We start from the raw sequence: 26,124 nt of genomic DNA, 5'->3' as shown, positions 1-26,124 counted from the left end.
TAAAATTTTTTATCTTACAAAGAATAAACACCCGAGGAAAGTAACATTCAATTTCCATATTTGCCTTTTTTCAGTCTTCTTTATTTGGGAAACTAAGGAGAGATTAAGACAGCAGTGGGGTGTGGGTAAAACTTGAGAGTTTATTAAATGATCTGCTTATAAAGAGTTAGCCCTCATTACAACAAAGTCTTGATGTCATAAAGTTAAATATATCAAAATTGGAAATTATAACAAAATTGTAGAATGAGCACATGCATTTATCTCCCTACCTCTAATACCTTCAAAAGTACATCAAAATGTCTTACAATGCTCTAGCTAGGACTTCCAGTATTACATTGAAAAGCAGTGGTGAGAGTGGACATCCTTGTCTTGTTCCAGATCTTAATGGAAATGCTTTCAGCTTTTCACCATTGAGAATGATACTGGCTGTTGGCTTGCCGTATATGGCCTTTATGATGTTGAGGTATGTTTCTTGTACCCCAAGGATTTCAAGGGCTTTTATCATGAATGGGTGTTGCACTTTGTTGAAAGCTTTCTCAGCATCTATTGATATTATCATATGGTTTTTATATTTCTTTTTGTTGATGTGTTGGATAACGTTGATTGATTTTCAGATGTTGAACCATCCTTGTGTCCCTGGAATGAATCCTACTTGGTCGTGGTGAATTATCTTATGGATACATTGTTGGATTCTGGTAGCTAAAATTTTATTGAGGATTTTTGCATCAGTGTTCACCATCTTACACCAGTGAGAATGGCACATATTAAAAAAACTAGCAACAACAAATGTTGGCGAGGATGTGGAGAAAAAGGAACTCTCCTGCACTGTTGGTGGGACTGCAAACTGGTCCAACCACTATGGAGAGCTGTGTGGAGATTTCTGGACCTACTAAACATAGAGCTTCCATATGATCCAGCAATTCCACTACTAGGTATTTACCCAAAGGACACAGAAACATCAATTCCAAAGAGCACCTGCACCCCTATGTTTATAGCAGCACTGTTTACAATAGCTAAGCTTTGGAAACAACCCAAATGCCCCAAAATAGATGACTGGATCAAGAAGATGTGGTACATATACACCATGGAATATTACTCAGCATTCAAAAAAGATAAACACATGCAATTTGCAGCAACATGGATGGAGCTGGAAGGGATCATGCTCAGCGAAATAAGCCAGAAAGAAAAAGAAAAATACCGGATGGTCTCACTCATAGCAGGAATCTAGAAAACTTAAATAAGGGACCAGGAAAATGAATAACTATAAGAAAGTGAAAATCAAAATCAACAAACAACTATGAACCAGAGACACTCTATGGGGGGTGGGGGCGGGGAGGGGAGGGATTGGGGTCAAAATCAGGGGGTTGCAATTGTATGGGGAATATAAAAATAAAATTTATTTTAAAAAAAGTCTTACAATAAATAAATCTTTAGCAACATAGATCAAAAGCTATGAGAAATTCCTGGTAGGTAGAAAGTAGATGGGACAAAAAATGGAAAGAAAGAGACACACACACACACACACACACATACACACACCACTATTGCCAACACCACTACCACCAAAAACAACTTTAGAGGTAATGACAGAAAACTTATAAGCTCACACTGAACAAATGGCAAACTCAGGAGAGGGTTTTGAGGCAGCTTGTTAAAAAATTAAAGAGATGGACACAGGACAGTAGACCAATGAGACCCCCAAAGCAATCCACCTCAACAATAGGCTGCAGCAATGCCTTGTCTTAGATTAAAACCCAAGATCTACATGAAAAAGAAAGAAATTACCTACCCAAGAAGGTTCCTTGTTGAGTACAGGTATTTTAGAGAAACAGAAGATGTCTTATGGATCCTAGATATCCAATAGAAAAAGCTAGCTTACCCTGGAATAAAATATCCTAATGATCTTCTCTCTTAGTGCAAAATGTCTTTATTTTAGATAATTTATTTAACCAACCTGTTTACATTCCTCCCCCATTACTACTTTGCGAGTTTTCCTTTTGCTATCCTACAAGAGAAACAGTGAAACTATAGAGGAAACATCTAGATTTATACAAAGAAACACCCTCTGTGGCAGGCAGAATTCTAATATGTCAGCCAAGATTCTTGCTTCCTGGTGTATATGCCCAATAGAATCTCCTTTCCTCATGTGAAGGCAGACCATGTGGGTGAAATAGGATTTAACTACTGTGATTAGATCACTAATAATATGATTTCGGTGATTACACTTGGTGTAATCACTTAGTGGTGATTATACTTGGTGGGTCTGGAATTATCAGGTGAGCCTGCAAAATAAGTCAGCAAAATTCAGAGCAGTGAAGATATTTTCCTGCTGGCCTTGAAGAAGCAATCACATTGTGAACTGTCTATGGCATGCCTTGATGAGGTGCCAGTGTCCCTGCAGAAAGCCAATAGAGAAATGAGGACTTCAGTCTATACCTCAAGGAACTAAAATAAACTCTGACAGAAACAAGTGAGCTAAGAAGAGGACCCCAAATGTTAGAAGAGCCTCCAGTCACACCTTCACACCTTCATTCCAACCTGGTGGGATGCTGAGAAGAGGCCCCCATAAACCAGCCTCAATTCCTGACCTGTGGAAACTGAGATAATACATCTGTATTGTTTTCAGCTACTAAATTTGTGGTAAGTTATTATGTAGCAACAAAAAACTAAAGCATTAGTTATTATTTGACCTACTCTTTTCAGTCATAAAAGTGGAATGACAAGCAAGGATATCAAGCAGATGAACAAAAAAGACCCGGATGAGAAAAGAGACCAAATGACTTCTGAGAAAGCAAAGATTATTTAGAGTGCAGAGAAGAACTGTAAAATTTTTTATTGACCTTCTTCCTCTTCACCACCAGCAAACAAGGTGTATTTGAGGCTTCTTTTTTTAGGCACCTGTTTTTTTTTTAATCTTCTAAGAATCAACAAGAAACTCAAGAATTCAAACCATATCACTATGAAATTTCATGAACTGGTGTTTGATTTCACTATCCATCTCAAAGAGCCACATCAAGTTGGGAAATAATAAACTATTTTTCTGTTAACATTTTTTGCTTATGTGGACCCCTTGCACAGTAACATCATCTGTTTGTATCCTGAGTTCCTCAAAGACACATTCAACAAGGATGCACAGGCAGCAGAGCTATGACCTCCAAAACAGCATCAGTGACATGTATTTTTTGATGAAAGACTAAAATGACAAGCAACCAATCTTCCTAAGGATTATTGAGAAAATGTTTACATTTGAAAGATTTATTTACTTATGCACATAAGAGCTGGGGTGTAGGCCAGTGTTCGGGGCCGGGGGTGAGAGGATTCACCAGACAGACTGGGGAGCAGAACAGGCATATCTACTGAAATACACTGCTGAGGGGAGCAGTAGTTGAGACAGGAGAGGTCTGCTGCAGCATGTAGGTTAGCTCCCTGGCTAGGGATTGAACTCTTGCTTCACTGGCTGCTGATAGCTTCATAGTGCTGAGACTTAACTGCTTTTAATACCAGGGAGGACCAAAAATGTATACATTTGAAATTGATGAAAAAAATTGAAATTATCAAAGAGGCAGATATGTAATCTATAAACAATTTCTGTGCTGAACAACCTCACCAACATGTCATGTATGATTTCTGCCTGTGATGATTGAAGTGGCCTGGACCAAAGAAATAAGAACAGCCCTTGGTGATGCCCTCACCTTAAGGCCTTTATATCTCAGATCATGTCACGTCTACACATTGAAGCCCTTTCCACAGAAATGTAACAGAGGACACCATACTAGGAATTATGCCAATTTTGGAGATACCCTTATTGGAAATGCACATATAAAACCTATCCTTCCAAATCAGCTGGTTCAATATAGAGAAACTGAAGTCACTGACAGAGGATGGCTGGTTTATCATCAGAGGAATGAAGTCCACAATAACTGGTTTCAAGATATACCACCAAACATACATGCTTAATACCTTGGACCATGTTTCTGGAACCCTGCTGTCAGATTTCCTCTGCCCGCCATGGAGCAGCAGGGTTATATTACCTTTAGAAGCTAACGTGAGGTCAATGGCATACAGGGCTTACAGCTCATAACCCAGTCAGAAAAACCACCTCACTGTTTAGATAGCAGAGTGGAATCTTTGTGCAACACCATGGAAAACCCTCAGCGGGTAAGACAGAGGCCTTTTAGAATCACATTCAAAGGGGAAATGATCTCCCAACAATACAATAGTTATAGAGATAATACAGGAGTTGCATATTTAAAGACAATTACCAAAGAAGGTACTATTAAATTCTATAAGAAAATGTGGACAGTAGGTATCCCAAAGTATCTTTGTGCATGTTTTTGCCAGGGAAATTGATTCTTTCCTGTGGTTGGACACATCAAAAGTGTAGAAACTTGTCATATTGCCCAAATGTATTTATTATTCATACTAATTTGATACCCCACCCCAGGTGAGTATGACACCATTTAACAGACCCTAACACCAATTCCCAAGGGCACGAGTATGACAACAGTTTAGCAGAGTCACAAGAAATGCGTATTTGAAATGACAGGCAGCAGGTGACTGTTTCCTATTACTTTTTTTTTTTTTAAAGATTTATTTATTTATTCATACAAACACTGGGTACAGTCAGAAGCGCAGCGCGGGAGGGTGAGAGAATTCACCAGAGTCAGAGCAGGATGCAGAACAGGCAGAAGGACCGAAGTACACTGCTGAGGGGAGCAGCGGGCGGCAGGAGAGGTCTGCGCGCCTGTTTCCTATTACTTTTAAAAGTCAATATGCATGTGTATCTGATCAAGTAAATTTCAAACATGAAATTAGTTTGTATTTTTATTGACTATGTGATAAGCCCTGGGCTAAGCACTTTCACATACACACCTCATTTATTCCTCAAAACAACACACAAATTAACAAGTGTGAAAAATAACTGTGCTTACAGCTATTAAAACTGGGAGTTAATCTGAAGATAAGCAAAGGTAGTTTAGAATTGTCATCCTCCCTCCACTACATTCAGAAATTTAATGACTGTCTTAAAGGCCGAATGGTTTTAATACTGGGACACCCGCATTTAGTTCTCAGTTTTGTTTCCCACACTTTTAAAAGAGACTAACTCAATGGTCCTAAAAATTTAGAATTACCATTGTATTTAGAGTTACTTAAAACATTTCAGAAAACCTCAAAGACAGTTTAACTACAAGCGATTTGTGACTTACATGAATGACTGGAGAACTCGATGCTACTGGGAAATGTGTCATATAAAATGTATGGGATTCCTTGAAATCCTTGAGATACAGGGAACATACCTCAACATCATAAAGGCCATCTATGACAAGCCAACAGCCAATATCATCCTCAATGGTGAAAAGCTGAAAGCAATTCCATTAAGATCTGGAACAAGACAAGGATGTCCACTCTCACCACTGCTTTTCAATATAACACTGGAAGTCCTAGCCAGAGCAATAAGACAAGAGAAAGATATCCAAGGAATCCAAATAGGAAAAGAAGAAGTCAAACTATCACTATTTGCAGATGATATGATAATGTACATAGAGAACCCCAAAAACTCCACAGAAAAACTAATTCAACTTATCAATCAATTCAGTAAAGTGGCAGGATACAAAATCAACACGCAAAAGTCAGTAGCCTTCCTATACACAAACAATAAATCTGAAGAAGAAATAAAAAAAAAAACATCCCTTTTATTATCGAAACAAAAAAAATCAAATATTTGGGAATAAATCTAACAAAAGAGGTAAAGGACCTATACAAAGAAAATTATAAAACACTGTTAAAAGAAATAGAAGAAGACACAAAGAAATGGTAAGACATCCCCTGCTCATGGATTGGAAGAATAAACATTATTAAAATGGCCATCCTACCAAAAGCAATATACCGATTCAATGCTATTCCAATCAAAATTTCAATGTCATTCTTCAAAGAAATAGAACAATTATTGATGAAATTCATATGGAATCACCAAAAACCCCGAATAGCCAAAGCTGTACTGAAAAAAAAAGAAGGAAATGGAGGCATCACACTCCCAGACTTCAAACTATACTACAAAGCCATAATCATCAAAACTGCATGGTATTGGAACAAGAACAGACATACAGACCAATGGAATAGAATAGAAAATCCAGAAATAAACCCACAGATTTATGGTCAACTAATCTTTGACAAAGGAGCAAAGAATATGCATTGGAGCAAAGAAAGTTTGTTCAATAAATGGTGCTGGGAAAACTGGGTTGCTACAAGCAAAAGAATGAGGCTTGACCAATACCTCACACCATACACAAAAATCAACTCAAAATGGATTAAAGAACTAGACATAAGACCTGAAACCATAAAATACATAGAAGGAAATATAGGTGAAACACTACGTGATCTGCATATCAAAAACATCTTTACAGACACATCACCCAAAGCAGTGATAGTGAAGGCAAAGATAAACAGCTGGGACTACATCAAATTAAAGAGCTTCTGCACAGCAAAAGAGACAATAACAAAAACAAAGAGAAACCCCACCAACTGGGAGAACATTTTTGCACCCAACACTAATGATAAAGGACTGATCACAAAAATATGCAAAGAGCTGATGAGACTCAACAACAACAAAGAAAATAACCCAGTCAAAAAATGGGCAGAAGAGCTAAAAAGAAACTTCTCTGAAGAGGAAATGCAAATGGCCAACAGACATATGAAAAAATGTTCAACATCACTTGTAATCAGGGAAATGCAAATCAAAACTACCATGAGATACCATCTTACACTAGTGAGAATGGCACATATTAAAAAACTAGCAACAACAAATGTTGGCGAGGGTGTGGAGAAAAAGGAACTCTCCTGCACTGTTGGTGGGAATGCAAACTGGTCCAACCACTATGGAGAGCTGTGTGGAGATTTCTGGACCTACTAAACATAGAGCTTCCATATGATCCAGCAATTCCACTCCTAGGTATTTACCCAAAGGACACAGAAACATCAATTCCAAAGAACACCTGCACCCCTATGTTTATAGCAGCACTATTTACAATAGCTAAGCTTTGGAAACAGCCCAAATGCCCCAAAATAGATGACTGGATCAAGAAGATGTGGTACATATATACCATGGAATATTACTCAGCATTCAAAAAAGATAAACACATGCAATTTGCAGCAACATGGATGGCGCTGGAAGGGATCATGCTCAGCGAAATAATCCAAAAAGAAAAAGAAAAATACCGGATGGTCTCACTCATAGCAGGAATCTAGAAAACTTAAATAAGGGATCAGGAAAATGAATAACTATAAGAAAGTGAAAATCAAAATCAACAAAAAACTATGAACCAGAGACACTTTTTGGGGTGGGGGCCGGGAGGGGAGGGATTGGGGTCAGAATGGGGCATGTGCAGTTGTATGGGGGAATATAAAAATAAAATTTATTATTTAAAAAAAAAGAAGCTAAAATAAAAGGAATAAAACTGAAAAAAAAAATAAAATGTATGGGATTTATTCCCATGTTTTAAATTCAGATTCTCCTATACTTATGTGTATGTTACATTCTGAAGTCTAACTCTGATATGTTTATAAGGAGCATGTATCTGTACAATATATACATATCTGTGTAGCTGACAGCACTGGTTTCCTTCATAATCATTTACATCTTTTGCTGAACACACTCATTGCTATACGCTTTTGCATTTGGGGCACTTGATATGGCTGTAACATATTTGTAAATAAAGCGCAAACACAACAATTTGCCACCACCAGCCAGCCATCACCCTGTCACCAAACAACGGCTGAGACCATCTTTCTGCAGTGGTAGCTGAGATGACTCTTGCACAGATGTGTTGTTTTGCTTATATTTCTCCTAATTTCTAACCTGAAATTTGATTAATAGAGGAGATTCTGTTTTGCCTTCTTTATTCCCAGTGTTCCTATCTCTAACATATGTCAAAGCAAATCTGGTCAGATAAACAAAAGGAAGGAAGAGAATTTCATACCATTAATTACCTTTTCCTGACTTCTATTTATGGAATCTAGAAAGGAAGAATTTAAGTAGATGATATCCAGATACCATCATAATTGCAACTATTGATCTGCATCTATCACCTACTGCTGTCCCCATCAGACAGAAAGGTGGAAAAATGGCAGCTCATCTTTTTTTTTTTTTTATTTATTTTTATTTTTAATTTTTTTTAATAAATTTTATTGTTATATTCCCATACAATTGCAGCCCCCCATTCTGACCCCAATCCCTCCCCTCCCACCCCCCTAAAAGTGTCTCTGGTTCATAGTTTTTTGTTGATTTTGATTTTCACTTTCTTATAGTTATTCATTTTCCTGGTCCCTTATTTAAGTTTTCTAGATTCCTGCTATGAGTGAGACCATCCGGTATTTTTCTTTTTCTTTTTGGCTTATTTCGCTGAGCATGATCCCTTCCAGCGCCATCCATGTTGCTGCAAATTGCATGTGTTTATCTTTTTTGAATGCTGAGTAATATTCCATGGTATATATGTACCATATCTTCTTGATCCAGTCATCTATTTTTGGGCATTTGGGTTGTTTCCAAAGCTTAGCTATTGTAAACAGTGCTGCTATAAACATAGGGGTGCAGGTGTTCTTTGGAATTGATGTTTCTGTGTCCTTTGGGTAAATACCTAGGAGTGGAATTGCTGGATCATATGGAAGCTCTATGTTTAGTATGTCCAGAAATCTCCATACAGCTTTCCACAGTGGTTGGACCAGTTTGCACTCCCACCAACAGTGCAGAAGTGTTCCTTTTTCTCCACACCCTCGCCAACATTTGTTGTTGCTAGTTTTTTTAATATGTGCCATTCTCACTGGTGTAAGATGGTATCTCATGGTAGTTTTGATTTGCATTTCCCTGATGACAAGTGATGTTGAACATTTTTTCATATGCCTGTTGGCCATTTGCATTTCCTCTTCAGAGAAGTTTCTTTTAAGCTCTTCTGCCCATTTTTTGACTGGATTATTTTCTTTGTTGTTGTTGAGTCTCATCAGCTCTTTGCATATTTTTGTGATCAGTCCTTTATCATTAGTGTTGGGTGCAAAAATGTTCTCCCAGTTGGTGGGGTTTCTCTTTGTTTTTGTTATTGTCTCTTTTGCTGTGCAAAAGCTCTTTAATTTGATGTAGTCCCAGCTGTTTATCTTTGCCTTCACTATCACTGCTTTGGGTGATGTGTCTGTAAAGATGTCTTTGATGTGCAAATCACGTAGTGTTTCGCCTATATTTCCTTCTATATATTTTATGGTTTCAGGTCTTATGTCTAGTTCTTTAATCCATTTTGAGTTGATTTTTGTGTATGGTGTGAGGTGGTGGTCAAGCTTCATTCTTTTGCATGTAGCGACCCAGTTTTCCCAGCACCATTTATTGAACAAACTTTCTTTGCTCCAATGCATATTCTTTGCTCCTTTGTCAAAGATTAGTTGACCATAAATCTGTGGGTTTATTTCTGGATTTTCTATTCGATTCCATTGGTCTGTATGTCTGTTCTTGTTCCAATACCATGCAGTTTTGATGATTATGGCTTTGTAGTATAGTTTGAAGTCTGGGAGTCTGATGCCTCCATTCCCTTCTTTTTTTTTCAGGAGAGCTTTGGCTATTCGGGGTTTTTGGTGATTCCATATGAATTTCATCAATAATTGTTCTATTTCTTTGAAGAATGACATTGAAATTTTGATTGGAATAGCATTGAATCTGTATATTGCTTTTGGTAGGATGGCCATTTTAATAATGTTTATTCTTCCAATCCATGAGCAGGGGACGTCTCTCCATTTCTTTGTGTCTTCTTCTATTTCTTTTAACAGTGTTTTATAGTTTTCTTTGTATAGGTCCTTTACCTCTTTTGTTAGATTTATTCCCAAATATTTGATTTTTTTTGTTTCAATAACAAAAGGGATGGTCTTTTTGATTTCTTCTTCTTCAGATTTATTGTTTGTGTATAGGAAGGCTACTGACTTTTGCGTGTTGATTTTGTATCCTGCCACTTTACTGAACTGATTGATGAGTTGAATTAGCTTTTCTGTGGAGTTTTTGGGGTTCTCTATGTATAATATCATATCGTCTGCAAATAGTGATAGTTTGACTTCTTCTTTTCCTATTTGGATTCCTTGGATGTCTTTCTCTTGTCTTATTGCCCTGGCTAGGACTTCCAGTATTATATTGAAAAGCAATGGTGAGAGTGGACATCCTTGTCTTGTTCCAGATCTTAATGGAATTGCTTTCAGCTTTTCACCATTGAGAATGATACTGGCTGTTGGCTTGTCATAGATGGCCTTTATGATGTTGAGGTATGTTCCTTGTATCCCAAGAATTTCAAGGGCTTTTATCATGAATGGGTGTTGCACTTTGTCGAAAGCTTTCTCAGCATCTATTGATATTATCATATGGTTTTTATATTTCTTTTTGTTGATGTGTTGGATAACGTTGATTGATTTTCGGATGTTAAACCATCCTTGTGCCCCTGGAATGAATCCAACTTGGTCGTGGTGAATTATCTTATGGATACATTGTTGGATTCTGATAGCTAAAATTTTATTGAGGATTTTTGCATCAGTGTTCATTAGGGAGATTGGCCTGTAGTTTTCCTTTTTTGTGTTGTCCTTGTTCGGTTTTGGTATTAGTGTAATGTTGGCTTCATAAAACGTGTTTGGTATTGTCCCTTCCTTCTCAATTTTTTGGAAGAGTTTGTGAAGGATAGGCACTAATTCGTCTCTGAATGTTTGGTAGAATTCATTTGTAAATCCATCAGGTCCTGGGCTTTTGTTTTTGGGGAGGTTTTTGATTACCATTTCAATTTCGCTAATTGTAATTGGTCTGTTTAGGTGTTCTATTTCTTCTTTATCTAGCTTTGGGTGATTGTAGAGTTGTAGGAATTTGTCCATCTCCTCTAGATTGTTAAACTTGTTTCCATATAACTGTTCATAGTAGTTACTGATTATTCTTTTGATTTCTGCTGTGTCCGTTGTGATTTCTCCTCTTTCATTGATGATCCTGTTTATTTGTGCTTTCTCCCTTTTTTCCTTTGTGAGCCTGGCTAGGGGTTTGTCTATTTTATTGATTTTTTCAAAAAACAGCTCTTGGTTTCATTGATCTTTTGGATTGTTTTTTTAGTTTCAATTTCATTTATTTCTGCTTTGGTTTTTATTATTTCTTTTCTTCTACTGGTTTTGGGGTTTTTGTTGTTCTTTTTCTAGATCTTTGAGCTTCGAGATGAGGTTGTTTCTTTGCGTTCTTTCTTGTTTCTTGATGTGAGCTTCTATTGCTATATATTTTCCTCTTATTACTGCTTTTGCTGCATCCCATACATTTAGGATATTAGTGTCCTCCTTGTCGTTCAATTCAAAAAATTTTTTAATTTCTTCTTTGATCTCCTCATTAGTCCAATGGTCTTCCAGTAGTGTGGTTTTTAATCTCCATGAGGTAGGAAAGTTCCTTGCCTTCTTTTTATGGTTTATTTCTAGTTTGATGCCTTCATGGTCAGAAAAGATGGTTGATATGATTTCAATCTTGGTGTATCTGTTGATGTTTGTCTTGAGCCCCAGTATGTGATCGATCCTGGAGAATGATCCGTGTGCGCTTGAGAAAAATGTGTACTCCGTTTTTTTGGGGTTTAGTGTTCTATAGATGTCTGTTAAGCCTAATTGCTCTAGGTCCTTATTTAGAGCTTTGGTTTCTTTACTTATTTTTTGTCTTGTTGATCTATCCATTGTTGATAGTGGTGTGTTGAAGTCTCCCACTACGTATGTGTTTTCTCTGATGTCTGTTTTCAGAGAGGACAACAGCTGTCTGATATATTTTGGTGCTCCTTCGTTTGGTGAGTATATGTTAATGAGTGTTATTTCTTCTTGAAGTATTGTCCCCTTGATCATAATGTAGTGACCATTGGGGTCTCTTTTTATCTTTTTGAGTTTGAAATCTGTTTTATCTGATATAAGTATAGCTGTTCCTGCTTTCTTTTTTGGTCCATTTGCTTGTAGGATTGTTTTCCATCCTTTAACTTTGAGCCTATTTTTATCTTTTGTAGCTAAATGTGTTTCCTGGAGACAGCAAAAGGTTGGGTTTTGTTTCTTAATCCAGGCTGCCACTCTGTGTCTTTTTATTGAAGAGTTTAGTCCATTTACATTTAGAGTTAATATTGATATGTTAACATCTGTATTTGCCATTGTGTTTGTCTTTCCTTTGATTTTATTTATTTATTCTTTTAATAACTTTTTTTTTTTTTTTTTTTGGCCTTCTTTCATTGTTATTCGTCCCTCTGAGGTTCTGGCTTTAGGACTCCTTGTAGTATTTTTGGAGTGGGGGTTTAGTTGCAATGAAATTCCGGAGTTTCTGTTTGTCTGGGAAGGTCCATATTCTTTCTTCAAAGAGTAAGGAGAGCTTTGCGGGATAGAGTATTCTTGGTTGGCATCTGTTTTCTTTGTTTTCTTGGAGTCTGTTGACTATGTCCCTCCACTCTCTCCTTGCCCGTAGTGTTTCTTCGGAGAAGTCTGATGTCAGCCTGATTGGTTTTCCTTTGAATGTTATCTGTTTCTTCCCTCTTGCCAGCTTCATTATTTTTTCCTTGTCCTGGATTCTTGGGAGCTTTACTATTATGTGTCTTGCTGTATTTTTCCTTTCGTCGTGGAAGTTTGGTGTTCTTCTTGCTTCTTGTATATCAATTTTCAGCTCCTTCTTCACATTTGGGAAGTTCTCTTCAATTATCTCTTTGAATATTTTCTCTGTTCCTACATCTCTCTCCTCTCCTTCTGGTATTCCTATAACTCTTATATTTCCTTTCCTCATGGAGTCAGATAGTTCCCGAAGTCTTTCTTCGTTCTTTTTCCTTCGTACTTCTCTTTCCTTTTCTGTTTTGGTTCTTTTTATTTCTGTGTCTTCAAGATTACTTATTCGTTCTTCCATTTCATCTATTCTGCTTTCATTGCTTTTCCCGGAGTTCTTTAGTTCTTCCATTAATTCTTTGATCTCCTGCATTTCTTTTACTTCCCTCTTTAGGGACTCAATTTCTTTCTTCTGACCATGTTTTCCCTCTCTAGGGACTCAATTGCATTCTTTCCGATCGTTGATTATTTTTCCCTTATCATTGTTTTCCTTTATGACTTCTGTCAGTTTTTTAATCACGGCAATTTTAAATTCTCTTTCTGGAAGGCTCAGAAATTCTTCCAAGTTATTGTCTTTGCAATCTGGGGGCTGGCTTTCTTTTTGTGGTGTGCTTTTTCTCTGGAGAGTTGCTAGGTTGCGTGTGGTTCTTCTCCTCCCTACTGTCTGTTTTCTAATTTGCCGTATGCGTTGGGACACTGTGTTGTTGGGACTGGCCGGCATCTTGGGTGGGCTTCTCTGTTCCCCTCTGGTTCTTCCAGGAGTCATCTGTCAGTTTCAAGCAGCCTTTAATGGAGAAAGGTCCCTGTTCTAAAATGCCGATGTGGGGACACACTCCCCTGTGCGCCTGGTCTGCCCCGGCGGTGGGTTCCTGCTCCCCTCTGAGCTTGGACTGCAGGCCAGAGGGGGTCTGGCGTGGGCGAACTTCCCCCACTCACCTCTGGCTCCTGAGGAAGCCTTCTGCAGGTAGTCTTTACTGAAGAAATGTCCCTGTTCTAAAATGGTGATGTGGGACACACTCCCTGCGCGTCTGGTCTCAGGCACACTCTTCTGCGCGCCTGGTCTGCCCCGGCTGTGGGTGCTCGCTCTCCCTGTGGGCTCAGACTACTTGTTCGGAAGGAGCCAGGTGTGGGCTAACTCCCCAGCTGGCCACTAGCTCCTTCAGTAGCCTGTGCTGGGGTCAAGTCGCTAGGTGGCGCCAGAGATCTCTCCTAGAGCCCTTGGGGAGCTGATTTTCCACCCCGTGGGACAGGGAGCAGAGCGGGGATCGTAGGGTACACCTCAACGGCTTTGGGGTGCTATGTCTGCCTTGTGCCCCACCGTCGTGGGGAACCCTCGCCCCTAATTTCATGCCCCGGGTCTCAGTTCCAAAGCCCTCAGTTCCAGGACGCGGGCTGTAGCCCAGATCAGTGGCGCGGGAATGGCGCCTTTTGAATCCCGCTCCCCTGCCTGGGCGCCTTGTTCCTGCTCACTCAGGGAGGGCCTCCGCCGTCTCCCCGCAAGCCTAGGTCGCAGGCGCGGGGACCTGGGCAGCTGCGATCCGGTCTGGATCCGCGCCACTTTCCGCGCAAGCTTACCGGGCGGCCGGGGCTGTGTGCTGGTGCTGGTCTCCTCCTGGGGGGCGGGGCTCTCTTTAATGGCGCCTGGAGCTCACCTCCGCGGCGGATCCTGCAGGGTTCGCCTCAGCTCCCGTTCACGGGGTGTGGTGGCTGCAATAGTTCCTTTCCACTCACAGTCCCGCTTGCTGTGTCCGTTTTTCTTGTTGGCCGTTTTGGTTTGTTGTTTCCTCCTCTCTGCCGGTCGGAGAGTGCCGCCTCTGTGGGCGGGGGAGGGGAGCAGGGTTCTGCGCTTCCCTCCCTTCTCGTCCTCTTTTATGGCAACTTTCTTCTTCCGGCAGCTCATCTTTTTACCCTCTCTCATTGTAGTTCATTCAACATCCACCTCTCCAAATAGGACAGTTTCTTGAGGGCAGGAATTTCATCTACTTTGTTTATCTCTGTATCCCATGCATTGAAGGAACCTCAATATCCCTATAATAAAGGAAGAAAGGAGAGAGGAAAAGGAAGAAAGGAGAAAAGGGAAAATAAGAGAAATAATGGAAGAAATTCATTGTTATTACAGTTCTTATCTAACAACTGTATTTCCTATTATGTTTTTAAATAACCAAAACTTACATTTGGCAAACGATGTAAGAGAATGCAATTCTCTGCAAACAGATTTTATTTTCAATATGTTTTGAACCTTTCAAGCTAATGATCATCCTTATCAGCAAAAAATAAATAAATAAGTCTTTCTTTTCCTCTTGCAAATAAATTTGCACTCAATACATAATAAGTAGAAAAAATTCATTGGATACTTTGGTGGTCCTTAGCTCAAAGAAAAAGGGTAAATTGAGAGAGAATATAAATCAGTGGAGATGGTTACTTTCAAATGATGAATAGAATGGAAGGTAAAGGTAAATGATAACAGAATGGCAGGTAAAGGAAGGTACTGAGAACTCCTGAACATGCCATTGAACGTAGGATTTAAAATTCAGTATTATACAAGAAACATCTGAACACAGTATATTATGTGTACACAGCATATGCATTTGGAACTGTGCAGAAATCTCAGGTTTTGCTTAATTGGTTTGTTTTTGTAGTAGTGTAAATATACTGGTTCTGAATAAATTCTTCTTTTATAGAATAGGGCAGATGGTTAAATGTATCATTGTCTGGTACCAAAGTTCTCACAGTAGAGGGAACCTACAATAAAACATGGAGTTGCTGTTGAGATGAAGTGGGAAATAATTGTATGAGCTCATGATTTTTTTAAAAACAACTCATGTTTCTTCACTGTGTCATAGAAATAATGATACCCCAGTGACAGCGAGCACATTTTGGAGTTCAGGTTTCTCATTGCTACTTTGCAATAAAAGGAACCAAATATTCATGGGGAAATGACTGATTTTAGGTTCAAGTCAAGGAAAGCACAGTGAGCCTGAAACATTGTATGTTAGAAAAAGTGCCCAAGGACTAATGACAACAAGTCAAATGGTCACAAGGGGAAGCTGAAAGGCACTGTGACTGGTCTAAGTAGGAATCTAAGACCATTTGAACACCAAAAAAAATAATTGTAAAAGATAATACATTGAATTTTAAAAATAGTCTGCGTTTGTCTTCCTTCAAGAATATAGAAAGTTGAAAAGAGTATCACTCCAAACTTATGGTGAAGCAAATGCTGCATATTGTATAAAATCATTTGAAACACACCTAAGAGTTACACTATTTTTTATAGTGCAGTCAACTAATACGAAATCTAGTGGGGAGAGGTGTGCATCCAGAAAAAGATGGAACAAGAGGTCTGGATTGCCAGCGGCAGGACACTGAGGAAGATAGGGTCACTATACAATTAAGAAAGAAGATTTCAGGTCAAATTTTTAATGAACTGGTAAAAGTTGAGAGTGAGCAGGCATGAAAACATAGAGCCTCTGGCATAGCACTTCCTCCCTTAAGCCCAGTGGTGCTGGCAGAGACTGGGGTCAATGTGGAGGAGGTAGAAGAAAGCCTCCCTCCTGGAAGAGTGGAAAGGGAAAAGGAGAGCGACCATCATTGAAGAAATTTGACATAGCAGATAATTATCAGGAAACTAAACATTTTTTAAAAAGAATAGAAGGAAGGACAGAAGGGAGGGAGGGGCTGAGGGAGGAAAGCTTCCTTTTGGGTCCCCATTATTGGGACAATTTGGGAAATCTGAATGCAAAATTTACACAAGAAACTAAATTCTTTTAAAATATGGTATCAGAATTATGGTTATATAGTGTCTGTGTGGTATGTCCTTGTTCTTGGGAAATAAACACTGAAGAATTTGGAAGTGAAGAGTAGTAATATTTACAACGTAATTTTGTTTAGATAAAATCTATCTGGAGAGAAACAATGTAAATGTGGAAAAAGTTTAACACTTTGCAAATACAGGCATAGAGTACATCTATATCACTTATATTAATATTACCTTGCAGTGGACTTGCTACCCAATATGTATAGTCCAGATTATTCTGACACCAGGGTTTTAAGAAAAGGAAAAATAAAAAAAAAACTTTATTAAAAATCAATTGGCAAGGGTACAGGAGATAAACTCAAATCTGCCTCCCAAATTAAGAAAGGGAATGAGTTTATATTAGGTTTTGGGGAACAAGACTGGTAACAAAGGAGTTAAAATTTTATTGGCTAGGGAGCTAGTTAGTGGCAAAGAATTGTGAACTGAGAAATGCATTCATTGATTACTAAAGAGCACTTCATCCATTAAAAAATGGAACATTTTCTTCAGAATTTCTGATCGTGGACTCTTCACTCTGAATAGCCAGCTACTTCTGCATTTGTGTCTCTCAACTCCGACCATTCTTTGAGTCCAGCTTAAAGTTAGTTGATGAACCACCAGGCTCTGGTATATCAGCAAGAGCAAAGAGAATAGTGTGTTAATTTATATTTAACCATATATTTTTTATTGAGGTAAAGTTGGTTTGCAACATTATATATGCTTTAGGGATGTAGGTTCACATCTCTTCAGATGTATGTTACCACACCAGACCCCCCCTATCCCCGCCACCAAGCACTAATAATTCTCTATAACAATCCATTGGTATTCACTCCTTCTTACCCCTTATCCCCAAACCTCTCCCTTGGCTAGCTCTCAATTCTAGAGTTAGCTATCTAGGCTTTGTTTGGTGGGTATGTAGAAGTATAATTGCAGGATCAGATAATGTAGCTATTTTTAATGTTTTGAAAAATTGCCATATTATTTCCCATAGTGTCTGGACCAGTCTACATTCCCATCAACATAAACATCATCATACTCTCGCAAACACTTGTTACAGGTCTTTATGTTATGGGCCATTTTCATGGGTGTGAGGTGGAATTACATGGTTTGAGTTGCATTTCCCTCATGATAAATGATGATGAGACTTTTTTCATATGTCATTTGACCATCTGTATGTCTTCTTTATAGAAGTGTCTATAGCTATTCAGCCCATTTTTGATTGGATTATTTTTATTGTTTTTGATTTGTATAAGTTCTTTATAGATTTTGAATATTAGCTCCTTGTCAAATGTATAAGGAGCAAATATTTTTTCTATTCAGTAAGGTGTCTTTTTGTTTTAATGATAAGTTCTTTCACTGCGTGGTGGTTTTTAAGTTTGTCATAATCTCCTTTGTGTATTTTGGTTTTTGTTACTCTTGTCTTTGTAGTTGAGACCCTAAAAACATAACTGGAGTCAATGTTAAGAGAGTCTTTTGCCTATATTTTTGGTATGCACTTTATGGTTTCAGGCTTTACATCGAAATCTCTAATCTACTTTAAGTTAATCTTTATTTATGGTGTGAGATAGAGGTCTAGTTTCATTCTTTTGTATGTGGCTGTCCTGTTTCCCCAACAATTTGTTGAAGAGACTTTCCTTCTCCATTGGGTAGTCTTATTCTCTTGTCATAAATTAACTCTCCATATAAATGATAAATGTGGGTTTATTTCTTGGCTCTCAATTCTATTCCATTTATCTGCATTTCTATTTTTTTTATACAACTGTACAAAGTTTGGATTTTTATTCTTACATCATTGTACAGTAATTGGTTTCTCCCTGTAAATGTAGCCCCCACAGTTCTCCAGCCACTGTATCATCTTTGAACCATCACCATATTCATGGGGAGGTTTTTCAGAACACTAATAATGGGTCTACCATATGTTTCTAATTTTTATTGTGATCTCATGCTCTTTGATTATTAGAGCTTTGTGTAATAGTTTGGAATCTGGGACACCACCCACTACATGGCAGATTAGAGAGGCTGGGTTTACCTTATACCTTAACAACTATTAAAAAATAATATTTGCTCAAAGGAAGACTCAGAATTTCCCTTGATAGATCCCCATGAGTTTCTCATGGAGATTTCAAACTAAATTGATGGCTGTTGAGGGGAAGGAGTGGGAGGAAGCAAAGGGAAGCAAGACAAGATGGTATAAATCCCTGCTGGGAGAACAAGCTAGGGGTCAGCCATCCCAGCCACCATGGGATACCCTGGGGCACTGTAAATTTCCCTGAAGGAATTTTGCATATATGTAGGTGAAGGTTGGAACCTGAGGCAGTTGAAACTCTGTGGAGTAAGTGTTGGAGATTGCTAACTCCAAGATCAACCTGGCAAAGAAAGCTCTTCCCTTTCTTCTCCCAGAAGAGATCAAAGAGATGCCAGGCTGATTCACTTTGGGCTCCATTGTAGACCCAATCACAGAGAGGAATTGTGAGATGACTCACAAATTCTTGGGAAAATAGCAAATGACGCACAGATCTTGCAGCTCCATGTAAACAGCTCAGACACTGGAGGAACCAGGGTAGCGATGGTCAATATCGGTAACCATAGTCAAAACAAGGTGGCACATGCCCCACTCAGGCGCTGTGCTGCCTACCTGTCAAGCCCAACTTAGTTCAGGTGCATGAACCTTGTAGTCCAGACATAACTTCCCTCACTGAGAGACTCGAGCTTCACATATCATGACTCACACCAGAAAGGAGTATCAGTGGGGCTGTGGAGAGAAAGGAGAGGAGGTAGCTCCTTAAACTGTGATTGAGTACTTTACTTTAGCCCCAGACTCCCTTCCTACCCTTACTCATGCCAAGGTAATCTAGGAAGAAAAATAAATAAAATTAACCCCCCAGGTACCCCAACCAAAAAAAAAAAAAAAAAAAAGCATATAAGGCAATATACATGCCTAGGAAGCAAGGAACATCTGACCACAATACAGAAAGCAAAATGAGACTAAAAGAAGTTCTGAGACAAATATAAGTTTACAGAAATAGACTATCAAAGACTTCAAAATAACAGCATTAAAAACATTAAATGAGATACTGGAAGCTAGTCAAAGGCAGACAGGCAGGTGCAAAATCTGAAGAAAAGAGATTCAGGAACAAAGAGAGTAAATACATGAAAAGATCACAAAAAGAAACTCTGAATGAAATGCAGACAAAATTTAGAAGCACTTTAAATAGAATTAAACTTGCAGAAGATAGAATTTTAGAAATAGGAAACTCAAGTGAGCACACCACCCATTTGCAAGAGAGAAATGAGACAAAGGAAAAATGAAGAAGCTCTATGAGCTTTATCAGACTAATTTAGAAGAGAACATTTAATAATAATTGGGATACCAGAAGGTGAAGAGAGAAAAAGGGGAACAGAAACCCCATTCAAAGAAATAATAACTGAGAATTTCCCAGAGCTAAAGAATGAATTAATATGAATGGCCAAGAAGCAGAGAGAACACCCAATTTTTTAAATGCAAAAAGACCTACATCTAGACACATCTTTGGCCAATTATCAAAAATCAAAAATATAGAAAAAAATTACAGGAAGCAAGGAAAAAATAATTTAAAATTTACTGAATTAGGCTTTCCCCAACTTCAGCTCAGACATCATCAAGGAAAGAAGTAACTGTGGAAGGAACTATTCACAGTTCTAAAAGACAAGCTCTTACAGCCAGTAATACTCTAGTCTACAAAATTACCATCCAGTTATGAAGGAAAAATAAGGGCTTTCCCAGACAAACAGAAGCTAAAGGAGTTTTTCACTATCAGATCTGCCTTATAGAATATTGAAAGGAGTTCTTTTACAAGAAAAGAATAAAATGAAACACATAATATCGAGCAAGATGACAATAGAAATACAAAGCCAGAAGGATGGACATGAATATTATGAGTCAACAATAACACACTAGAGAGGAAGAAATGGACAGAACCTATATAGTTAAATGTTGGAGAGCAGAAACCAGCTCCTAAAGGACTTAAGACAGAGAAATTTAAATGAAAACCTAAGTGAATAGAATAAAAAATAAAAGAGGTATAATTACAACAGATTTTGCAGAAATAAATATGATCGTAAGATCCTGTTACAAACATCTTTATGTGAAAAAACTGAACAACTTTGAATGAATGTACATATTTGTAGACTCATGCAACCTCTCATCAATGAACCAAGATGAAGTAGAGAGCTTACACAGTCCAATCTCAAGTGCTAAAATTGAGAGTAATAAAGTCTCCCTTGAGAACAAAAACCCAGGACCAGATGGCTTCTCCAGTGAATTCTACTAAACCTTCAAAGACCTAATACCCATCCTCTTCAAACTTTTCAAATATATCAAAAGCGGGAGGAAAATACCCGGACATATTCTGAGCCCAACATTAGCCTAATCCCAAAACTAAAGGCAGTACAAAACAAGGAAGATTTACACAAATATCACAGGTGAACATAGATGCCAAAATCCTCAGCAAAACCTTAGCAAACCAAATAAAGCAACACATTAAGAATTTCATCCACCATGGTCAAGTAGGCTTCATTCCAGTGTTACAAGGCTGGTCCAACATATCCAAATCAATCCATGTCATTTACCAAATACATAAGCAAAAATCACATGATCATCTCAATTAATGTTGAAAAAAGCATCTGACAAGATTCACCATTCATTATAACAAAAAACACTCAGTAAAATGGGAATAAGTGAAACCTATCTAAACATTATAAAAAGCATAAAAACATCACACAACAGCCCACATCATAGTGAATGATGAAAAGCTGAAAGTGTTCCTACTAAAATCAGAAGCAAGACAAGGATGGCCATTGTCACCACTGTGTTAAACAAAGTATTGGAAGTCCTAGCCAAAGCAATTAGCAAGAAAAAGATACAAAAGGAATTCAAATTGGGAAAGAACTGAAACTGTCATTATATGCAGATGACACGCTAATATACGTAGAGAACCAAAAGACTCTATTAAAAAAAAACTAATAGAAATAATAAATGCAAAGTGGAAGGAGACAAAATCAATACACAAACATCAGTTAAATTTCTATATACGATGTTTCAGAAGAAAAGGAAATAAATGCAATCCATTTAAAATCAGAAAGAAAGAAAGAAAGGAAGGAAGGAAGGAAGGAAGGAAGGAAGGAAGGAAGGAAGGAGGAAGGAAGGAAGGAAGGAAGGAAGGAAGGAAGGAAGGAAGGAAGGAAGGAAGGAAGGAAGGAAGGAGGAAGGAAGGAGGGAAGGAAGGAGGGAAGGAAGGAGGGAAGGAAGGAGGAAGGAAGGAAGGAAAGGAAGGAAGGAAGGAAGGAAGGAGGAAGGAAGGAAGGAAGGAAGGAAGGAAGGAAGGAAGGAAGGAAGGAAGAAAGGAAGAAGAAAGAAAGGAAGAAAGAAAGAAAGAAAGAAAGAAAGAAAGAAAGAAAGAAAGAAAGAAGAAAGAAAGAAAGAAAGAAAGAAAGAAAGAAAGAAGAAAGAAAGAAGAAAGAAAGAAAGAAAGAAAGAAAGAAAGAAAGAGAAAGAGAAAGAAAGAAAGAAAGAAAGAAAGAAAGAAGAAGAAAGAAGGAAAGAAGGAAAGAAGGAAAGAAGGAAAGAAGGAAAGAAGGAAAGAAAGAAAGAAAGAAAGAAAGAAAGAAAGAAAGAAAGAAAGAAAGAAAGAAAGAAAGAAAGAAAGAAAGAAAGAAAGAAAGAAGGAAAGAAAGAAAGAAAGAAAGAAAGAAAGAAAAGAAAAATACCTGGGAGTACACTTAAAGAAGGCGATGAAAGATCAATATATTGAAAACTATAAAACTCTGCTAAAGGAAATAAAAGTAGACACAAATAAATGGAAAGATGTCTTCTGTCCATGCATTGGAAAGAATAAACATCATTAAAATAGCCATATTATCAAAAGCAGTCTACAGATACACTGCAATACCAATCAAAATATCAATGATTTTTTCCAAGGAGATAGAACAAACAATTATTTATATGGAATCACAAAAGTTACTAAATAGCTAAAGCATTCCGAGAGAAAAGAGGAAAAATAAAAAGGGAGGTATCATGCTTCCTGACTTCAAACAATATTACACAGCAAAAGCAGTCAAAATAGGAACTCAGATGAATGGAATAGAATAGAAAGACCAAAGAAAAACTCACACAACCATGGACATTTAATCTTTAACAAAAGACACATAGTCACACAATGGCAAAAAGATAAACTTTTTAAAACAAAAGTTGGGAAACAGGATAACCACACGCAAAACATTAAACTAGATCCATACTTAATTCCATATACAAAAATTAATTCAAAATGGGTAACAGGTCTGTATATAACAACCAAAACCATAAAGGATTTGAAAGAAAACTTAGGGGACACACTATGGGATATTCATCACAAAGATGTGTTTGGGGACTCAAATTCAAACCCCAAAGGAAACAAGGGGAATGGTAAACAAGTGGGGCCACGTCAAACTAAAAAGCTTTTGTACCTCACAGTAACCATCACAAAAATGACAGAATTGGAAAAAATATTTGCATATCCCACATCTGACAAGGGACCAATTTCCAAAATATACAAAAGTCTTATACAGTTCAACAACAAGATAACAGGAAACCCAATAAAAAATGGGCAAAAGACTTAAATACTTTTCTCAAGAAGACATTCAGATGGGCTACAAACATGAAAAGTTACATCATTTGTTATAATGGAATTGCAAAAACACCACCTCACTCCGTGAGAATGGCCCATATAGTCAATAAAAAAAAGAATGAAATCAACAAATATTGGCAAGGTTGTGGTATTAAGGAACTTATCACTGTTGGTAGGAAAGCAAGTTGGTGTCGCTTTTGGAATAATGTTATGGAGATTTCTTAAGAAAATAGAAATGCAAATTCCATGTTTCAGCAATACCTATGTTAGGTATTACACAAAGAATATGAATTTTTATGCAAAAAATACAAAAAAACTCTACTATGAAAAAAATTGTGTATGCCTATGTACACAGCAGCAATATCCAAAATTGCCAAGTCATGGAACCAAACTAAGTGCCCTTCAATAGACAAATGAATAAGATATTATGGAATATATAAACTCAATGGAATACTACATTGCTATGAAAAAAGATGAAATAGTGGCTTTTCTATGACAAAACAAATGGTCCTTGAGATTGATACCAGGGCTCTGCAGTATGGACTACAAGGCAATACTGGAGTTTTCCCCAACTGCCAGCTAAGCAATGGGAACCATCAGAAAAATATGGTGGCTTTACCTACATTTGCCAAAGGTTGCTGCCTGTGGGCAGCCCTCCTTCAGGTTCCAGCCAAGATGAATGGTCTAATCAGAAGGTATCAAGTAGGGTGGAAGACATGGAAAGGGAATAGAAGTCAGGATAGGAGTGCTCTTAGAATATGCCCAGATTCCCAGACTCATCACACTCTGTACCTGGCCTCCAAAAGTAGAAAGAAGAAAGAGAAGGAAGAAGAAACTTCCAGAATTTGACCTCCAAAGAGAAACCGAAGTGTTTAACAGGGACCAGGATACAGTCCTGTATACAGACCTGTATACAGTCTTGTCCCTAGAAAGAGCACAGGAAAGAGTAAGGCCCTGGACCTAGTGTCTCACTGAGCTGTTTGTTGTTGGATGGGCCAACCACTCACAAAGAATTATTTGTTGGATCATCCAGCATGACCTCCCAGTGCTGTCACCTCTGTTTTTGTTTGGTCCAGTGTCTGGTGCTGTCCGTCCCGACCTTCAGACTGTTGCTGCCAGCTGCTGCAGCATCCTCTCAATGGCCCCACCTGTGAGCACTTCCAGCTGCTACCGTGAGTTGGATTCGGGGGCTGCTTGCTAACTGCCATGTGTTTCAGGCCCTCATTGGCTGGATGGCACCTTCTTGGATGAGCAGACTTTTCACTGGGACTTCTAAACACTGTGGACACTGTCTAGGGTGAGACAGCCATTTGTGGCCTTACAAACTCTTTGTTTTTCCCGTTTGTTAAATAAACCCCATTATTGTTGTTTCCTAAGAATGAGTGGTCTTGCGATTTTGCACACATATGAAAACCTGTCCTCTGTTGGGCACTGTCTTCAGATGGCCATAGCACCTTTACAGCCCAATTTCAAGGTAAGCACTTTAAGTGAAGTAAGTGAGAAAGTGAAAAAATAGTTATCAGATATGTCTACTGATCTGTGAAATGTAAATAAACAAGAAGCATACAGAGGCAAAATACATTTAGAATGAATCTTGAAATATGAAAGAATTTAATGGTTACCAAGGGAACAGGGGGTAGGGAGGAGAGGGGAGGGGAGGGAAGCAGATGGGGTACTGGCATGGGTAGTTTGGTGGCGGGTGTGTGGAAAATGTTCACATATGAAGAGTAAAAATGTAACCCAAAAATTAAAATAAAAAATTAGTTTGAAATATGGTATTTTGTTGTCCCTATTCTTTTTTGTCAGGATTGCTTTGACTGTGGTCTTTGTAATTTCATGGAAATTTCAGTAATGTTTGCTTTATTCCTTTGAAGAATGCCATTAAAAATTTTATAGGTGTTGTTTGAATACGTACTCCCTTTGGGTAAAATGGCCAATTTAACAATGCTAAATTTTCTAGCCTTGAACAGGAAAAATATTTTCATTTCTGTATATCTTCTTCTATTTATTTTAACACAGTCTTATAGTTTTATTTGTGACATCATTCACCTCCTTTGTTAAGTTTATTCATAGGTATTCACTTTCTTTTTGATACAGTTATAAATGGATTGTTTGATTTCTTTATTGTACATCTTGTTTGCATATAGGAATGAAACAAATGTTTGTATGTTGTTCTGCCTGCCACTTTACTGTACTGATTCATTGTTGCTAACATTTTTAGTGGATCTGTCTGGTTTTCTATTTATATTGTCATGACATCTGTAAATAATTATAGTTTTACTTTTTGTTTCCATAACTGTATTCCTTCTATATCTTTCTGTTGCCTAATAATTCTAGCTAAAATGCCAGTATTATGTTAAATATTAGTGGTGAAAGTGTACAATATTCTCTTGGAAGAAAAACTTTCCGTTCTTACAGATTGAGTGTGATGTTATCTTTAGGCTTGTCATATGGCTTCATTTATTTTTTAATTAATTAATATATACACAATGGAATACTACTCAGTGATCAAAAAAGATAAACTCATGCCATTTCTGGCAACATGAATGGAACTGTAAGATATTATTCCAGGCAAAGTGAGCCAGAGGAGAAAGATAAATACTGGATGGTTTCACTTGTATGTGGAATCTAATGAAACTAAATGAAGGATCTGAAAAAAAAAAAAAAAAACAAACCATAAGACTGGACCTTGAAAGCAGATCTTAGATCTGAAACATGCAGGAAGAGAGAGGTAGAGGAACAATAGAGTGTGGGTCTGCTAGACTTAAGTAGCCTGTTCGACCACCATTTTGGTTACCTGCAATTCTGAATTCCTCTACAAGGTCAGAACTGCCTGGTCAATCAGTCATAAGAATCAAACTTTATTTTTTTTATTTTTTTTTTAATAATAAATTTTATTTTTATATTCCACATACAATTGCAGCCCCCCCATTCTGACCCCAATCCCTCCCCTCCCACCCCCGCCCCCCTAAAAGTGTCTCTGGTCCGTAGTTTTTTGTTGATTTTGATTTTCACTTTCTTATAGTTATTCGTTTTCCTGATCCCTTATTTAAGTTTTCAAGATTCCTGCTATGAGTGAGACCATCCGGTATT

At 37.8% G+C, this 26,124-nt stretch overlaps 1 pseudogene; it reads left to right on the top strand.

Moving 5' to 3' along the window:
- Nucleotides 1–3,052: 3,052 nt before the first annotated feature.
- Nucleotides 3,053–26,124, top strand: part of LOC119260383 (insulin-degrading enzyme-like) — a 123,365-nt pseudogene continuing 100,293 nt past the window's right edge.

This window comes from Talpa occidentalis, unplaced genomic scaffold (genome assembly GCF_014898055.3).
Source record: "Talpa occidentalis isolate TD23 unplaced genomic scaffold, MPIMG_talOcc4v2.1 talOcc4.6, whole genome shotgun sequence".
Lineage (NCBI taxonomy): Eukaryota > Metazoa > Chordata > Mammalia > Eulipotyphla > Talpidae > Talpa > Talpa occidentalis.
Note: the sequence above shows the minus strand (reverse complement) of the source record. Positions and strands in the feature narration are given on the sequence as shown.